At 45.4% G+C, this 18,395-nt stretch overlaps 1 pseudogene; it reads right to left on the bottom strand.

Annotated features, from left to right (window-relative positions):
* Positions 1–349: 349 nt before the first annotated feature.
* Positions 350–467, bottom strand: LOC134413549 (5S ribosomal RNA; annotated as a pseudogene).
* Between the last annotated feature and the right edge of the window lie 17,928 nt (positions 468–18,395).

Genomic DNA, 18,395 nt, shown 5'->3' with positions numbered 1-18,395 from the left:
CCCTTTTGCTTTCATAAATGAACCCAAACTAAATTTTTGTACATCCCTTGTACTATGTGATGACCCACCCTGAAGCCCCAAAGCTAGCCTACTGCCTTCAGGAATGGTGGAGAATTCTGTCCGAGTTGAGCTAAAATTCAACTGTCTGCCTGTCCATGGGAACATGGGAAGCCGCCTTATACGAAGTGAGACCATTGGTCCATCTAGCCCAGTATTGTCCACACTGACTGGCAGCAGCTCTCCAGGGAGACTTTCCAGCCCTACTTGGAGAAGCTGGGGATAGAACCTGGAACCTTCTGCATGCAAAGCATGTCCTCTATCACACTGAGCTATGCCCCATCTCCCCGAAAGCCTACAGCACCTGGTATTCCCAGGCGGTCTCCTATCCAATGCTAACCAGGCCCAACCCTGCTTAGCTTCTGAGATCAGATGAGATTGGGCATGTTCAGGGTGGTATGACTGTAGGATGATGATGATGATGATGATGATGATGACGACTACTACTGTTATGGAAAAATAACTGATTTCCCACTACTCCCTTCACTCATCTCTTCTCTCCCGTCCTTCTTCCAAGATCCCTCATTTCCCTTTCCTAAAATGCCACCCTTGGGTGATTTCTAAGTGATTTAGATGAGTAGAATAGACCCCCTACTCCCAGGTAGGAGAGAAAAGTCCCACTTACCTATTTGGGTAAAGTCGCTTACTCAAGGGTAAGGACGAGCCCTAGCCGCTGGTTAAATCACCAGGCACTTGACACACACGCACACACACCCCTCTTATTTCCTTTCCCCACAGCTCAGTGGGAAACCAGGGAGAGAAATAAGAGGTGGGAAGCTAGCCCATCGAAAGGAATGGGCCAAGGCACCAAGGGAGGGTGAAGCAGGAAGGTTTCTGCCACGTAGGCAAGGTGGGACAGGAATGTCCCAGGGGACATTGCGAGGGGGGGGGAACCAGGGAGGGAGTGGTGGACAGGGATTAGTTAAAGACAATGGAATACGTGACAGGAAAGTCCCAGGATTCATTACTAAGGGAATCATGAGATAACAGAGTTTGCAAAATCAATAGGGTCTCTCACCCATCTGGGCATGACAAGAAAACAGGGAGGAGGATCAGCTGCGACGATCTGAGCGAGCAAGCAACCAATTATTTGCAAACAATGTTTCCCCCCCTGTATAAAATGAAATGTAAACTTCTGTTCCGGGCCTTTTCCCTTACATTGACAAGGGAGAGGGACCTTTGTACAAAGAGATTTTTGGTACCTGAGGTGGAAATAAACTTTCCTTTTGAAACTGCATCCGGATGCCTTTTTATTTGATTTAATTGGGTTGTAATCCACAATTTTTCTAACACTACTACTACAGGGGAGGGCATCATCTTGTCCTCTGCATCAGGCAGCAAAATGTCTTTGGCTGGCCCTGATCATTTAAAATGCTTGGTACAAACACAAAGTTTCAGTACTAAGCAAATCTACATTTCTGATCCCAGAATTGTATTTTTAGCTTTGCGGTTGAGAGTTTGGGGTTGTTTGAGGCAACAGAATGAATAATTTCTTGTAAGAGTCTGGGAGGCGCATCATTTTCATCATGTCATAAATCTAATCTTTTTTTCCCTATAAGTGAATTCTGCAGTGAAAGTGGTTTTCTGATCCCTCGGAGATTATTCTCAAATGAAACATCTGAAGTATTATTATATTTCATCATTAAATAATTTTGGGGTTTCTGCTTCCATAAAAACATGAAAGTGGTTAGCTTGGTTCATTATCTTGACCATACCAATAAGCAAGATACCAATAAGAAGAAAAGTGACTGGATGTTGATGCTATGAAAAACCACAAACCAAGGGCTACATTACATTTGGAAATGTATTGCTGAGATGTTTTAAATGTATACCACAGATGTTAAATCTCAGTATGGCCAACATGTATCAGGAAGGGCAACATGTGGCCTGCCAAATATTGTTCAACAGCATCTCCTGTCATCACTGACCATTAGTCAGGCTGGGGCTGATGGAAATTGGAGTCCAACAATTTATGATTTTAAAAAAAATTCTGAAGGGTCTTTGAAAAAAGAACTCTTTTAAATTTAGCAAGGACATCAGGGTTACTGCTTTGTATTTGTCAAGGGGTCTTCTAGGCCGTAAGTCTGAAAAAATGCTCCAATGTTAGTCAGTAGAGGAAGGAATGAAGCCCAAGACGTTCCTCCTTAGTCATCCAGCTGTCCGGAAGTAAAGAACACATGATGAAGAGGTTCAAAAAGACAACTGGAGGGTGGGAAGGTTCTTCCCTTAATGATTTTAAAAATAGAAAGCCACGTGCAGTGAATGAGAAATTAGGGAGAAATGAGCAGCATATTCGTTACTTGATCAAAAGCTCTACAATATGATATGGCTTTTATAATTATTTCAATAAATATGCAACCCCCCTCTAGTAGTACTTAAAAAGAACTAAGCTGCATGCATAAAATCTTTTCTGATAAGTAGGCTATGCAATCCAATGCTCTCCAAATGTTTTGAACTACAACACCCCTCAGCCTCAGCAAACATGGTCAATAATCAGGAATTATGGGAGTTGTAGTCCAAAACATCTAGAGGGGATTGGACTGCCTATCCCTGAAGTAGGCAAATAATTCATAAGTTTCTCCTATGCCATAACACTGTCTCACATATGTTCAGCAATCTGCTGTAGACTCTGGGAATCCGCACGTCGCTCCCAGAGCGCTTCTATGCGATCCCAGTGCACCCCGAAAACGATAGTCTGACTTCCCTGTAAAAGAAACGAGGAAAAGCCGTCCATGCCGCCGCCGCCGACGACAAGGAGAGCTCTCCCCCGGCGAGGAGAGCTCGGCAAAAGAAGGAGGGGTGGAGAGCTTCTTCCGCTCTTCACCCCTCCTTCTTTTGCCGAGCTCTCCTCGCCGGGGGAGAGCTCTCCTCGTCGGCGGCGGCGGCATGGACGGCTCTTCCTCATGGTCAAACTAAGAGGGACATGAATGCAGCTTTTGGAATTGCAACAGGCATGGTGGGGGGATTTATTCCTTTCAACCCTTGCTATGGCCCTGAGAAAAAAGCCTTCAACTGATGCTGGTATTTGCTTTGGAGGCAATGGGGGATTTCCTTGCAATGCAAATATCTGCTTCAGAAGAGGGATTGTGGTGCGAAGGTCAAGAATAAGGAGACGCAACAATAAATCAAGAGACGAGACAACTTTACAGCTGGATTTAAACAGGGCCACATTTTATTAAATGGTCTGCAAGAGGGGATGAATCCTAACGGGCATCCAGTATGACCTGTTGCCAGGCCCCTGAAGTTGGGCGAGCCATTCGTGGCCCAAGGATAGGCGCTGCATCTTTCGCCTTCCCCCGGGCCTGCCCCTTGTGGGGTTGGGGAACCTTCCTTTGTCACACCCTAACTCATGCCGTCCAGCTCTGAGTGGGTGAGTAGAGTCGGCCCCAAAGGTAAGTCGTATCTCCCAGGTAGGCCGTGGGGCTCGAAGCTGGGAGCCTCGGACTTACCAGTCACTGTGAATAGTGCGAAGTGAATGCTCTCCATTCCCACACCACTCTGGATGCCCGTACCTAGCACCAAATAGCAAAATGTGACTGAATTAGTAACACATTAACCTATTAATACACCCAAGCTGTCTCACAGTGTGGAGTAGGTGAAAAAACTCCTGCACAATTCAGTACAGGAGTAAAAAATTCCTACTTGGCTCCTAACAGCAACCAATAAGCCCACACTGCCTACAGGGAGGGAGGGAGGGACGGAGCCGCGCAGCAAAGTGGGGGAAGGGAGAGAGCGCCCCTTATTTATAAGCTCTCTGACCCCTCCCCTCATGTGACACCATACCAGCCCCAGCCACTCCTGGCTGGGTACATCTCCTCTCTCCCACGCCCACAAACACCTCCCCAGGCTATGCCGGGCATGGCAGAATGGCCATTTTCCTCATAATTCTAGCATGGGAGGAAAAGGCTAAATCCCTGTATGCTTACTGTGATGTCATTAATTATCAGCCCTCTTCCCAGTGATGTAATCTGAATTTTGAAAAATCTGCATCTTAAATGCAAAGACACATTTAGCTTAATGCCTGGTTTGCCCCTACCACAGTTATTCTGCTAACTGTTTTTGCTGCCTCATTTGCTGCATGAATCTATTGTCCATGAATTCAAATGAGTTTAGATTTCTATAAATCTGAACTGTGGGTTCTTGTTTTTCTAAGTTGCAAACTGGTTTTTCCACTTGGGTCTGGGGGATTTGTGCCAATTCCCATGAACTAATTCGAATCAGCACAAGTAGAACAAAAGTCTGGTCAAAAATTCTGATTCCACCGATGGGAGCGGACAACAGAACGAAAAATGCCTGACAATTCACAAAATACAGACAGAACAGATTGAACAAAATCCATACACCTCCCTGTTTCCTAATTTTAGGAGACAAGCTGTATGTATCAGGAATAAAAAGAGAGAGAATGTATTTCTCTGACTTGCATGTCCAAATGACTTCAGGCCAAGGTTCAAATGGAAGAGAGAACAAAGGATGATTTGAGAAAACAGTGTGCCTCATTACAAAAACATTACTTTGATCATGGCAAAACAATAGGTTTCTTGGACTAGATTAGAAATACAATGGGCCAGTTCAGAAGACACCTTAAACCATGGCTTTAACCATGATGGTTAAGCCAGAAAGCTAGGCCATGTTCAGAAGTCACCTTAAACCATGGCTTTAACCACAGTGAATAAAGCTTTTTTGCTCTATTCAATGTGGTTTAAGGTGCCTTCTGAACACAGCCTGGCTTTCTGGCTTAACCACTGTGGTTAAAGCCATGGTTTAAGGTGTCTTCTGAATGGGGCCATATTCTTCCACTTTTGCTGATGCCCCCCTGTCCATGTATACACAGGGTGTGATCAGAATTCAGCCCATTTCCTGCCAGGGTAAATAGGAACATATATCTTTGGTGTTATAACATGAGAGTGTCTCCAGTCCTCTCTCCCACTCTTAGGCCCTTTCTATAAAATAAGGGTGTAGAGGGACGCAGGGGAGATGATCCTGGACTTATCTGCTTCCAGGATCGTCGCCCTGCTTCCAAAAGGCCATGCAACATCCCAGGCGTTGCACTCATCGCAGCCGCCATTTTTTTAAAGACAAAAAAGAAAGCAAAATAAAAGCCCCACTCCCACTACCCCACCCCTGATTCCTCCTGGCCTGGCTCCTTCCCTCTACTGAGCCTCACTACTCACGGGGAGGAGGGAAGAAACTGTGATGGGCACCCACACATCCCGTGGGCTCAGGAGGATCCCAAGACTGGGGGAAGAATCAGTTTTTCCCAGGGATTATCCCTGGGGAAACCTGTGCTCACCCCCCCCCCCTTGTCCCTGGGAGTCAGCCGTGACCAGCCCAGATTTTGGGGCTGGTATAGAAACGGCCTTAGTATCCTCTTCCTTTTATTTTGCACTTGAATTCATGCTTCTTGAACCCCAAATTGCAAAGAATATTTGTTACATGACCATCCTTGCAAGGTCAAAATACCTCATCTAATGCTTGGACTGGAAATTCAGTAGCCGCATTACTGATGCTCTGTAGTGCCACTTCCTTTAAGTGCCAAGCTATATTTAGCAATATCCTCTTCCCAGTTTCACATAACGGAAGAAGGGCAGGTTTATTTAGTTATAGGAGGGATGCTCTCAGGTACTAGAGAAAACACGGCATCCGGATCAAAGAGGAAGGAGAAAAACAAACAGAAAAGGAGCAGAAAATTGGAAGGGCATCCAAAAATGACCCGCGAACATCCGTGAGTTGCCAGTGCCACACACTGGGTTGACATTTTCATCAAGCTGTCCACCACAACCCCAAGATCTCTTTCTTGTTCTATCACCACCAGCTCAGATCCCATCAGGTTATACTTGAAGTTGGGGTGGGTTTTTTTGCCCCAATGTGCATCACCTTACACTTGCTTACCTCAGACTGTTATGTAATCCTTGTGAAAGCTGGCAGTCAATTTAGTCATGCTTACGTTGAATATTTTCTTCTGTCGTTATACGTAGTTTGCCAAATAGTTAAGGAAGCTGCTAATATGCCTACTATTCATTGAAGGCTCTTGGCTAATGCATCCTAAACACTCAAGAGGTTAAGATGGAAAATGTTTATTTAAGCTGCATACACACAATTTTAATTCAACATTTAAATCAGGTGGAAAGCCACACGCTGAACTTTCAGCAGTAGAACACTCCCATTGGAAATGTGTTAACTTTCTTAATAATCTCGTGCTACCATTTTACTTCAGTATTTCTAGTCTATACTCCATATTTTTTTGTATATTCCATATGCTTTCACAGAATAGCCAGGTTGGGTAAGCACAAAATCTGCATAGTTTCCCATCATGCGAATGTAATAACTTTTAAATGCCTCCTAAAAACATATTTTAAAACAAGCCTTCCCTGGACTGTAACTTATTCTGGTTTTATGTGATTTTAAAGTTTTAAACTGGATTTTATGGTTTTAGTTGTAAACTGCCCAGACATCTTAGGATGTTGGGCAGTATAAATATGTAATAAATAAATAGTTTTTCGTGTAAGCACACACACACATTTCAGTAGCCATGAATTTTTAGCTGTCCCTTCTGCAGTTAGAACAACCTGGATCTCCACCAACACATAATGAAGCCATATAGTAGTCAAAGCCAATAAGGGGGGGGGGGGGAGAGAGAGAGAGAGAGAGAGAGAGAGAGAGAGAGAGAGAGAGAGAGAGAGAACATACAACACTAGATTAGATTGATACAAGAAGATCTACAGCAGAAGTTTTTTAGGCTACATTAAGTAAGTCAGAGAAGCCTCAAGTACTGCCTTATTTACTGATAATTTCTTGAGATAATAATCCACCTGCTCTAGTATATTATAGCAATTAGGTTTGGCTCAAGACATTTTTCTGCCTGAGGCAAAGTAGCAAATGCACCTGTCACTCCTGCCAAGTCAAGGTGCATGGTAGTACCCAAAGCCAGCTAAGTTAATTGGGTACATGAGGCAGAAAATCCCATAAGCACCTCTCCCCATCTATGACAGTAGAAACCCAATAATAACAAAGTAAGTTACTAACAATTTGCTGCCCTTTTATGACACCCAGAAACTCCTGCAGCTGCCTCACTGTGCCTCAGGGTAGGGCCAGCTGTGATAGCAATTCAACAAACAAGATTGTCGAAGTCAGGATTGTTACACCTTTCTACCCCCACCCCCACAACTCAGTGACTCAGCTCAGAACTCTTATCAATTTAGTCGAGGGAGCAATATGGCTCACAACTAGGTGTAGTGACTCACTCACCATGTTCGGGTCCAAAAGTATATCCACAATTTAAAGCGGTATCTGTGGGCTCATCTACACCAAGCAGGATGTTGCACTATGAAAGCAGTATATAAAAGGCAGGAGCCACACTACTGCTTTATAGCAGTATTGAAGTGCACTGCAGGATCTACCTACTGCTTTATAGTGGTACTAAAGTGCACTGACAACTGTTGGGGCCCATGACACTTCTACACCAAGCAGGATATAACACTATGAAAGCGGTATGAAAGTGGTATAAGATCTATGTCAATGGGCCCCAACAGTTGTCAGTGTATTTCAATACTGCTATAAAGCAGTAGTGTGGCTCCTGCCTTTTTATATACTGCTTTCATAGTGGAATATCCTGCTTGGTGTAGATGAGCCCTATGTGTATCTTAACATTTGAGTTAGTAATCTGAACTGCTCAGCCTACAGTCACTCACTTCCAGGAGGAACTGGCATTCCCCACCCCCACCCATATAGTTCAAAATATTTGGAGTACACCAGGTTAGTGAAGGCTGTCCTAGTTGTTTGTGGCTCTTAGGACTGCATAGTTTTGATCTCAGGAATGCCTACAGGAGCAGAACACACTTTCTCCAACCCACCCGCCCCCATCTTGATTTAAACAGCCTATCTTGGCAAATCATAACGACTTTCCATTCTTGACAGAAAGATAGGCAACACTAGTTTCTACTTTAAGAATGTACAATTGAACTTTCCTGAATTTCTGGAAATGTTTGGTTAACTGCCCATGATGCATCTCAGGGAGTTATACTGAATTCAAACGCTAGATGGTGCTGGCCTACAGATGAAAATACAAAATAATCTTAAAACGTGGTTCCTAGAAGAAACAAAAACAAAACAGAAACAATAGTCAGTTGTCCCAAATTTACATGCAAGCCAACTGTTAATTATGCTCTGGTCCATTTATGTGAGAAATTCATGGCCTTTCGCTCTGCAGTAAAAGGCAGTAAACCATAGCAGTGCAATGTAATTGGCAATTCACTGCTTCTTTTAAAATCCAAACAGTTACTTCAGTTATAACACATAGCAGATAGTGGTAGAATTACAGGTTCACAATTTGGGATTATTTCTTGCATAGGGTGCTGTAAAAATAATCCAATTGAACAGGTAAAAGGGGCCATTATGAAGAGATGGGCTTCAGCCTTGGGAAAGATAATAAAATAATAATCTGAACATGGATTATTAATCTCCTGGAGATCCAGCTATCCACTTTTAGCAACGCACTTGGTCTTCCTCTGAGGAAGCATAGCTTCCGCTTCCCTTCATTAGGTAGCTGCTTTTTGAGAAGTGAGAGAGACCAGTTAGTTGGCACTTACAGCATGTTAGCATGTAGTATGTCCAAGAGCCAGTGTGGTGTAGTGGCTAAGGTGTTGGACTGGGAGTCAGAAGGTCCGGGTTCTAGTCCCCACTTGGCCATGGAAACCCACTGGGTGACTTTGGGCCAGTCACAGACTTTCAACCCAACCTACCTCACAGGGTTGTTGTTTTGAGGATAAAGTAGAGAGGAGGAGGATTATGTATGCCGCCTTGGGTTCCAAGGAGGAGGAAAAAAGGTAGGCATGTGCTCCGCTCCGATTATAAGCGCAAAAGCAGGAGCGAATTGGCCTGCTCCACCTTGCCCAGAGGCGGAGTAGAAGCGGACCGCGGACCCCTAGAAGCAAGGCGAAGAGAAGCGCCCATTTTCGGAGCGCTCCGGTTTCCGCGTTCCGCTTCTATCGCCATCTTGAAACATTTTACCCATAGGATTGCATTGCGGAAAAGAAAGGGGGATCACTGTGTTGTTTTTGAAGCTATCTTTCTAAAAATTCTTGTGCTTGGAGAGTCGTGGATGGGGGTCATTTTGAGACTACTCTCAGCTCTCTGCGTGGTGTGGGTCGCGCGCTAGAATTTTTTAAAAAACCGGCGGGAAAAATACCTTTTCCGAAGGGCTGAGGGGCAGAGTCAACTCCCGGTCATGATCACATGATCCCAAAGTTGGAGGAGGGGATAGGCAAAACGGGTAACTTGGGATTCTGGGAACTTCTCTTTCTTAGTCTGAACGGACTTTTCCCAGTGTTTTTTAAAACAGTAGGCCCACCAAATGCACAAACACAACCTGAAATCATATACTAAGCCAATAATAAGAGATAGAAACACAGCACTGCTACCCACCCTAACTTTGGGGAACAACTGAAAAGATGTGGTGCAAGGGGATGAGCTCCCCTAGGGCATGCCATGTGGACGTGCCCCCACTCTCTCCTGTACTTGGAGGGCCATTAGAGCCTTCCAAAGAGAGTAACCCGGTGGAGCAATGCCTATCATGAGTTGAAGTGACAGTTCCACTTTTCAGAGCTCGTGGTGGAGCAATGGCTTTCATGAGTTGAACTGACAGTGTTGCTTCTTAAAAGACTGGTTGACCAGTCAAATTGGCAGCTGCTGCTTCCCCCTCCCCTGGGCACGTCCCCCTATTGCTGGTAAAAGACAGATATAGCCTTTTTAAAAAAGTTCTTCTTGTTGTTTATTCAGCAACACTGCTGCTTTTAATTCCACCCCTCCTTTGTTTATTTATTTATTTATTCCATTTTATATGCTTTACTGGCTTATCCTTGGCTCACTTCCTTATGCCCCCAGAAATGTCTGCTGCCTGCCTGCCTGCCTTCCCTCTTTCCTCCCCTGCCCACCTCGCAGGGATGTTGTGTGTGTCTGGCTTTGACTCAGGGGAGAAGTCCTTCCTGCGCTCACTTGGAGGTTTGGAAGTTCCAAATCCATTTTTCAAGTGTGGAAGAAGATTCATACTCCCCAATTCATGGCATGTTGGGATTTCCTTTGAAATGGCCCCATTTAGATGTCTGCAGGTTTAAGCCCCGCCAAAAAACAGGGGATGATGGGACTGCCTTGAGTCTGGGCGTGCATCTGTATCCCTGGATAAGCTATCATGGTGGCGAGTTTGAGATTTCTAACGTGCAAATTGACGGAGCTATCGAAAGGGGTGTGAATGGGGTGTTGGATTTTCAGAAATTCCCCAAAAATCAGGGATGATGGGACTGCCTTGAGTCTTGGCATGCATGTGTATCCCTAGATAAGCTGTCATGGTGGCGAGTTTGAGGTTTCTAACGTGCAAATCGACGGAGCTATGGAAAGGGGTGTGAATGGGGTGCCTGATTTTCATAAATTCCCCAAAAATCAGGGGATGATGGGACTGCCTTGAATCTTGGTGTGCATGTGTATCCCTGGATAAGCTGTCATGGTGGCGAGTTTGAGGTTTCTAACGTGCAAATTGACAGAGCTATGGAAAGGGGTGTGAATGGGGTGCCCGATTTTCATAAATTCCCCAAAAATCAGGGGATGGTGGGACTGCCTTGAGTCTTGGCGTGCATGTGTATCCCTGGATAAGCTATCATGGTGGCAAGTTTGAGGTTTCTAACGTGCAAATTGACAGAGCTATGGAAAGGGGTGTGAATGGGGTGCCCGATTTTCATAAATTCCCCAAAAATCAGGGGATGATGGGATTGCCTTGAGTCTTGTCGTGCGTGTGTATACCTCCATGAGGTGTCATAGTGCCAAACTTGAGGTTTCTAACTTTCACAGAAAAAAAGTTGTATACTTTTTTAGCTTAATGCAAGCCTATGGGGGGGGGGGGAAACGGAGCTCCGATCCGGATCCGAAGCTCCGAGCGGAGCGGAGTGGACATGGGTGGAGCGGGGGCGGAGCGAAGCGGGCCGATCCACAAATCGCAGATCTGGAAGTGAAGCAGAGCGGGGGGTCCGTGCACACCCCTAAAAAAAGGCAGGATATAAATGTAATAAATAAATGCCCCAATTTGGAAGTGACAAAAAATCCAAACTTGCCAAAGTTCATGAGACTACAATCCTGTAATCTGGGAGTTACTCCTGTGTAGACATGTATATGGTTGCACTATAGGGCACTTCCAGAGCCTCCCACCGCCACCTCTTTCTAACACCGAAAGACATGAGCAGTATGGCTGTCCTGCAGGAAATGTAGCTCTACATCTTTACTCAACTTCTATAGTACAGCACAAGAGAAAACTGCTAATATTTTTGATGGTCATTGGATGCTTCTATACTGTCACATAGAAACCCACAGGCCACTGATAATATCTGGGTAACAACAGGGGAAAATGGCATTATTTGCTTTTGTGGTAGAAAAACTACTAGTAGATTGCAATAATCAGAATTTAATTGTATGGTTTCTTTCATGAATTATTTTATTTGACTGAGGTTTTAAAGACAATTGTACCCCGTATGGCTTTGCATGTATTTTTCATAGTTTTCTTTTGTGAAGATCTATGGTCAAGACAATATTTGATTGATTATTTATTTATTTATTACATTTATATACCGCCCCATAGCCGAAGCTCTCTGGGCGGTTTACAAAGGTTAAAAACAGTGAACATTAAAAACAAATATACAAAAATTTAAAAACATCAAAAGTATAAAAACAGCAATATCCATTTAAAACAACTAGTCTGGGGTCAGAATATATAAACTTTGATTATATAAACTTTGATTTCATGCCATGCATGTACAGTGAAGTCACTGTCAGAAGTAAAGGGCAACTGGACCATCTCTACTAGGGCTGTGCTCCACTCTGATTCAAATCACGAATCCGGAGTGGAGCGACCCAACCCACCTCTGACAAAGGCAGATCCGAATCGGGTCAGGGGAGCTGTGGATCGAGGCGAAGCAGTTCACCTCCATCCGGAGCTGGGGGCTCACTTGGCACTGCTGCTGCAGTCCGTGCAGCGACTGTGGCGGAGCCAGGTAAGGGGCAGGGGGGAGGGGGACTTATTCGGACGCCATTTTGTCCCCCCTTCCCCACTTACCTACCTCTGCTGTCCACTGCGGAGGCAAGTAAGTAGGGAAGGGGGGGCAAAATCTCAATCCGCCCCTCCGGATCTCGCTCTGTGGAGTGAAGCAGGGGAGGGGTGCATCGACCCGAAGTGGATCGGCCCGATCTGAAAGTTTCGGATCAGGCCATGAAGCGGTTCGGGGGGTCCATGCACAGCCCTAATCTCTACGGCCAAAACATTTCTGGCCACATATAGCCTACCTAAACTGTCGTGATTCTCTTCAGAGGCCCTGCTCTGGGTACCCTCCCCGCCACCGAGTAAAATGGCTACCAGGTAGCTAGTTGGTGTTGGTACCTCAGTTGTGAAATGCCCTTCCTAGAGAAGCTCATCTGCTACCTACATTAAGGTCACTTCAGTATCAGGTGAAGACATTTTTATTTGCCCAGGCCTTTTAAAAATCAATTGTGTAAACAAGTTAATTAATTAATTAATTAATTACTAGGTAATTTTCAATGAATTCACAAAAGTCAGCTTGGCCAGAACTCAGGAGCAGCGGTAGGAAAGTTTGCTAACGCTGGAAAATACAGCAATTGCAACAACTTGTCACTGCCCAGTATTTCCTTTCTCACCCTTTTGGGAGGAAAAAAAGCATCTAGGACATGGTGAGTAGTGCATCAGGCTGGTCATTTTGCCCATTCATCTTGGCAGTCATGAGAATGCAATGTTAGCATTCTGTTTCAGAGAGAAATCTATACTTGTCACAGCCCAACCCTTCAGTAGTACTTTTTACAAATGCCTTGTGCATCTGAACCCAACGTAGTACGTCAATGGAGAGAAGAGGCTTTCCTTTTTTGGTGTTTATGAGGGTGTTTTTTTTGTAACCATTGAATAAAGTGCACACAATGAAATGTGAAAAGAAATAATCAAGGCTTCTGTGTCATCTTTTCTTCCTGGAAATTACGTAAGGCAACCTTCCCCGAAACTGGTCCCCTCCAGACATGCTGGACAGCAACTCCCATCATTCACAGCCACTGGCCGTGCTGGCTGGGAAACATGGGAGTTTCTGTCCAACATGTCTGGAGGGGACCAGGTTGAGGAAGGCTGATGTAAGAAGTCTTCTGAGGCCTAATTCTTCTAAGATAGCCAGAGATGGGGTCTGGGGTCAGCATCACTGGGCATCAATCTTCTAGGCCCAGACCCCAGCAGGGGACCCATCACCCACCAAATCCACCCCTAATGCTGCTAGAGATGCTGCTCCTCCTCGTCCTCCCCTTTGCCACTGCTGCCAACACCCTCCTTTGTTTTCTTTCTTTGCTTACCTTCTCTTGAAGACCATTTGAGGGGCAGCAAGAAGGAGTAGCAGCAACCACTCTTGTGTGGGCAGTGCTTAACTGAGCCCAGTTGGTGAAGGGAAGAGCACGAATTAGATAGACAGACATAGCTGGGGCAATAAATTGGCCACAACTTTATTGACATGGCGAGTGAATAGGCTTGGCGGCGACATAGAGTGTGGCACTTGACCGATTCCCCTTCCTGGCCCGCTGGCCAGTAGTGCTGGTGGATAGGAGGGCAAGGGGCACATCACAGTGTGGAACACTAATGTGAATCCCTTTCCACTATCCCGGATGTGGACAGCTCATGATGGTCTCATTTTGGTCTCATGTCCCCAAGATCCCTTACAGGAATCCTCACCTTGGGGAAGCAGGGAGACTAACCCTCTCCCCCTCACCAATGGATCCAGCCCAACGCTTATCAGGCCTACATAGTTGGGACAAATGTTATAAAATGAAGCATCCACAAAGAATTTACTGATGGTTCTGATTAACTTTTAAACAATGGAATTAGTCTTGCAATGGGGAAGGCAAAAAACCCTGCACAGTCTTTGCCAATTGTTATGCAGGTAAAATTCTTTCCCAGTCCCATAACTGCCACTGCAAGATATCTTCCTACCCAGTGTGGGTGGGTGGAGAAGCGAGTGACTGCAATGCTGCAGCCGTGAGAACAAAGGAGAGATTTCACTCTGCTGGGTCCGCCTCTTTGGCCTCACCTCATCAAAGTGCTGATTGGCTCAGCAATCCGATCATGGGAAGGTGATGCTGTTGCTGTGCAACCACTCCTCACCAGCCTTTTCTCACCAGTGATTGAGGCAAGCTTGTTAAAAATGTAAAATCACAGAGTGCTGTTCCTGAACAACTAGGGAAAATATTTTGTACATTTGGATTTTGTGGGAATAATAATCCTCCAAAATGCTTGAAAGCAGACCCAGAGGTTTAAAAGGCATCCTTTGCTGCTGCTGCTGTTGGAATCAGATAGTACATTAATAGTACAATTCTATGCTTGTTTAATTATGCCCTATTGAGTTCAATGGGACTTATTCCCAAGTACATGTGCAGACGAATTGTTTGAAATCAAATTGGCGGAAGGGAAAACATTGGGGGAAACATTTTCTCCTCAAATTGCTAGACCAATATCACAAAATGTTGGTCAAACTCATGTATTTCCCCAGCCCTACATGAAGCTTCATATAATGATGTCCCAGTTGCTCTTCTCCTTTGCAAACCACCCTTGAGAGGATGCCATTTGTATCTGAGAAGTGGGGGAGGGGTGTAGTGCTTTATCCTTCACTGAAATTTCCTCTCCAGCTGCTTTTCCCACCAGTGTCCTGACCCTGCATTTATATTGAAAACATGAGTCCAGCTCATTGGATGGCAGAAGTTGTTGGGTGACGTTTCAATGGGACAATGCTGGACAGGCCCAGCTATCCATTATCTTCTGCCCATTCTCTCATGCAAATTGCACCCAGCTGCGGGTGCTTTACGAAGAAGAAGGAACCATCTGGGGTTCATTGCCAGAAGGTGCACCTTTGTCCATATGTTCCTGCTTGACAGCTAAGGTAATCTTTGGAGGCTCTTCTCTGGACACTGCCACCCACAGTTGTGCCATGGATGGCTGAGAAGGGAAGGGGGGGACTTCTTTGAGGTGTCACCCCCCAAATCTGTGGCATGCCCTTCCCAGGGAGATCCACCTGGCATCTTTACTGTAGACCAGATGCCTGGTTAAGACCATCCTCTTCCAGTAGGCATGTAATCTTTAATCTGTTGCTCTTATGATTAACTTTACTGCTGGCTCTTTAATAATTTAAATATTCGTTTTGCTTTCATATGTTTATATTTTTATTGCTATATGGTTTTTTTAAAAAAACATTTTTATACTGCCCAATAGCCAAGGCTCTCTGGGCAGTTCACAATTAAAACCATAAAATAAAACAAATTAAAACATAATAGAAAGCTTTAAAAGTTTAAAAATACCATGTAAAACCAAGATAAACTCAGCAACAGCTACAGCCCAGGGAAAGCCTGTGTGAAAAGATGTGTTTTCAGGAGGCGTTTAAAGGATATTACATTTTCCGTCTCCCGAACGGAATGAGGGAGGTTTTTCCAGATGGTGGGTGCCACTACAGAGAAGGTGTATTGTTTCAGTTGTTATTTCAATTCTTATTGTAAACTTCCCAGAGGGCATTTGGCAGTTGTGTGGTATGTGGCTGGCTGGGGAATGCTGGGAGTTGTAGGACTTTTTTCTGACTAAACATGCATAGGATTGCACCTAAATAACTTACAGACAGCTGCAGTGTAGAATGTAATTTGCTCCTTAGCGCATGCATGCATGGGCACACAATTAGCAAGGCTGCTGAGTCTGGACATTGATTTGAGTCATAAATGTTTTCCCTTTTGATCTCTGAGGCACAAAAGATAATGCTCTGAAAGTGGGTGAGAGAGAGAAGATATGGTGTATATGCAGTATTGACTAAGTCATCTTCAGAAAGCAGTATTGTAACTCTCAGGCTTTGAAGGGGATTGATGTTTCATCACAGTACTAATTAGGCAAGCGACAGGGTCAAAAGCCCAGACAAGGAGCCTGTGGCTATGATTTCCTTAAATCATGTACTCTAGAACATGAGGAGAATTCTCTTCTAAAGTTAGAAAAGTGGAAGAAAGCAGAGAGTTGCTGTAGGCCATGGGTGCTCACCAGATGTTTTTGATCTCAACTTCCATCAGCCCCAGCCAGCATAACCAATGGCGAAGGGTCATGAGAGTTGTTGGCCAAAACTTCTGAAGGAAACAACAAGAGAGGAAGGCACTAGTGTGTCACAAAAAAGAAGAGAAAAGAAAGTTTTGAGGTGCCTGAAAAGAATCTCTTTTAGGGGTGCGCAGAGTGGGTTTCTGCTCCACACCTAAAATTGGAACAGTGCTCTGATGAGGTGATTCTCCGCTTTTGGGGCACACTGCAGAGAACCATTCATTTTTCTATAACCACCCTATTATAGCCTAAGGGAAACGAAAATGCTTACAGCGCTGTCATTTTTAAAGATAATAAGATGAAACTTGGCACCCTGGTAGCTCTTAAATAGGGATTTAGCCATGCTAAGTTGGAAGCCATTTCTGTCATACCTTGAGCTTTAGGATTTTTTTTTAAAAAAAACCAACACACACACACAGACACTGAAACTGCATAAATAAATTATTTCAGAACAAGTAACCTGTCAGGTTTTCCCACTATCCATATTTCACAAGAGACAGATGACTTGGATTTAAAAAATACATTTTCTAAAATGCAGACAGTAAAAGAAGCAATAAATAACATGTGGCACGCAAGCAAGGTATGCTTACCTGTTTTACAAAGCAATGACCTGCTGAGCTTGTGATACTGAGCTTGTGATACTAGGCAGTGTGATCACGGAGTGCAGGAGATCTTTTGCACTGCATTTTTTCAAAAATCCTTTCCTTTCCTTTCAGTAGCAGAGAGCCTCAGAAAGTAGCAGCTCAGTACTCCCTGGAGCAGTGGAGTTAGGACAAATGTTCCATTCGTTCAGACTCTGGCCCGGCCCTTGAGGGTCAGTGGGCCAGAGACTGCTGCTATCATTTAGGGATGCCAGAGGTAAAATTTGGAACCAGAACTGATCAGGGAAGTGAGAACATGAGTAACAGGGGAGGAACCTGGTCAACTATCTCAGGGTAATTCTCTGCCTTGGGCTGGAAGTTAATCTGTTAAAAGATTGAAAAGACACCTGTATTTTAGGGATGGGGAGCCTTTTTCTGTCAAGGGCTGCATTCCTTCGGGGATCATGGGGCTGCATGGTGGGCAGGGCCAAAAGTAGGCAGGGCCATCCCTTTTCTCTCCCTTCCTCTCACACATTCATTCTCCTTTCACCCCATTCTCTCCCCTCCCCCCATTTTCCTCCCTGCCGGGGGAACTGATCATCAGAGTTCTGGGGCCTGTCTACACAGAGTCTTCGGGACGCCTGGAGTGCGTCTGCAGTGTGCCCCAAAATCGATGATGTAGACAGTACCTTAAGCGTTCTAAGAAGAGGCGGAGGAGGAGGAGGAGGAGGAGGAGGAGGAGGAGGAGGAGGCCCCGCATCGCCCCTCGCGGGGACGGGGTGAAGAGTTGCCGGGCCCGGCGGTTTCGCCGGGGAATCGGCTGCGTCCTTGGCACCGCCCACCTGCCCGCCGGCCTCCTGTTGCCGGCGAAAGAGCCACCCGGGCCCACCCGGGTCGGAGAGCTCGGTGGAAGAAGGCTTCTTCCGCCGAGCTCTATGACCCGGGTGGCTCTTTCGCCGGCAACAGGAGGCTGGCGGGCAGGTGGGCGGCGCCAAGGACGCAGCCGATTCCCTGGTGAAGCCGCCGGGCCCGGCAACTCTTCACCCTGACCCCGCGAGGGTTGATGCGGGGCCTCCTCCTCCTCCTCCTCCTCCGCCTCTTCTTAGAACGCTTAAGGTACTGTCTACATCATCGATTTCAGGGCGCACTGCAGACGCACTCCAGGCGCCCTGAAGACTCTGTGTAGACAGGCCCCTGAATGGATCAATTGCAAAGGGCTTTTGAAATTAGGCCAAGGGCTGCTTGTGACCCTATGGCCACAGATTGCCCACCCCTGTTCCATTTAGTGGACATGGGTGAAGCAACTGTATGCTGATGGCACCCAATTTTATTTATCTTTTTCATCAAATTCAGGTGAAGCTATGAAAGTGCTGAAACACCGTCTGAGATCCATAAGAGACTATCCTATTTCTTTGATTCTAAGATGCACTTCCCCCCCATATAAACATCTCTAAAAATGGGGTGCATCTTAGAATTGCGGGTGTGTCTTAGGGTTTTTTTTTTTCTGTTGGTGGTACTGAAATTAGTGTGCGTCTTACAATCGATGGTGTCTTACAATCGAAGAAATACGGTTATAAACTGAAGCTTAACCCAGACAAGATGGCGTTGCTATTTGTGGGTGG

This window comes from Elgaria multicarinata, chromosome 1 (genome assembly GCF_023053635.1).
Source record: "Elgaria multicarinata webbii isolate HBS135686 ecotype San Diego chromosome 1, rElgMul1.1.pri, whole genome shotgun sequence".
In the NCBI taxonomy this organism is placed as follows: Eukaryota; Metazoa; Chordata; class Lepidosauria; order Squamata; family Anguidae; genus Elgaria; species Elgaria multicarinata.
The sequence above is the reverse complement of the archived record's forward strand: the minus strand, read 5'-3'. Positions and strand labels throughout refer to the sequence as shown.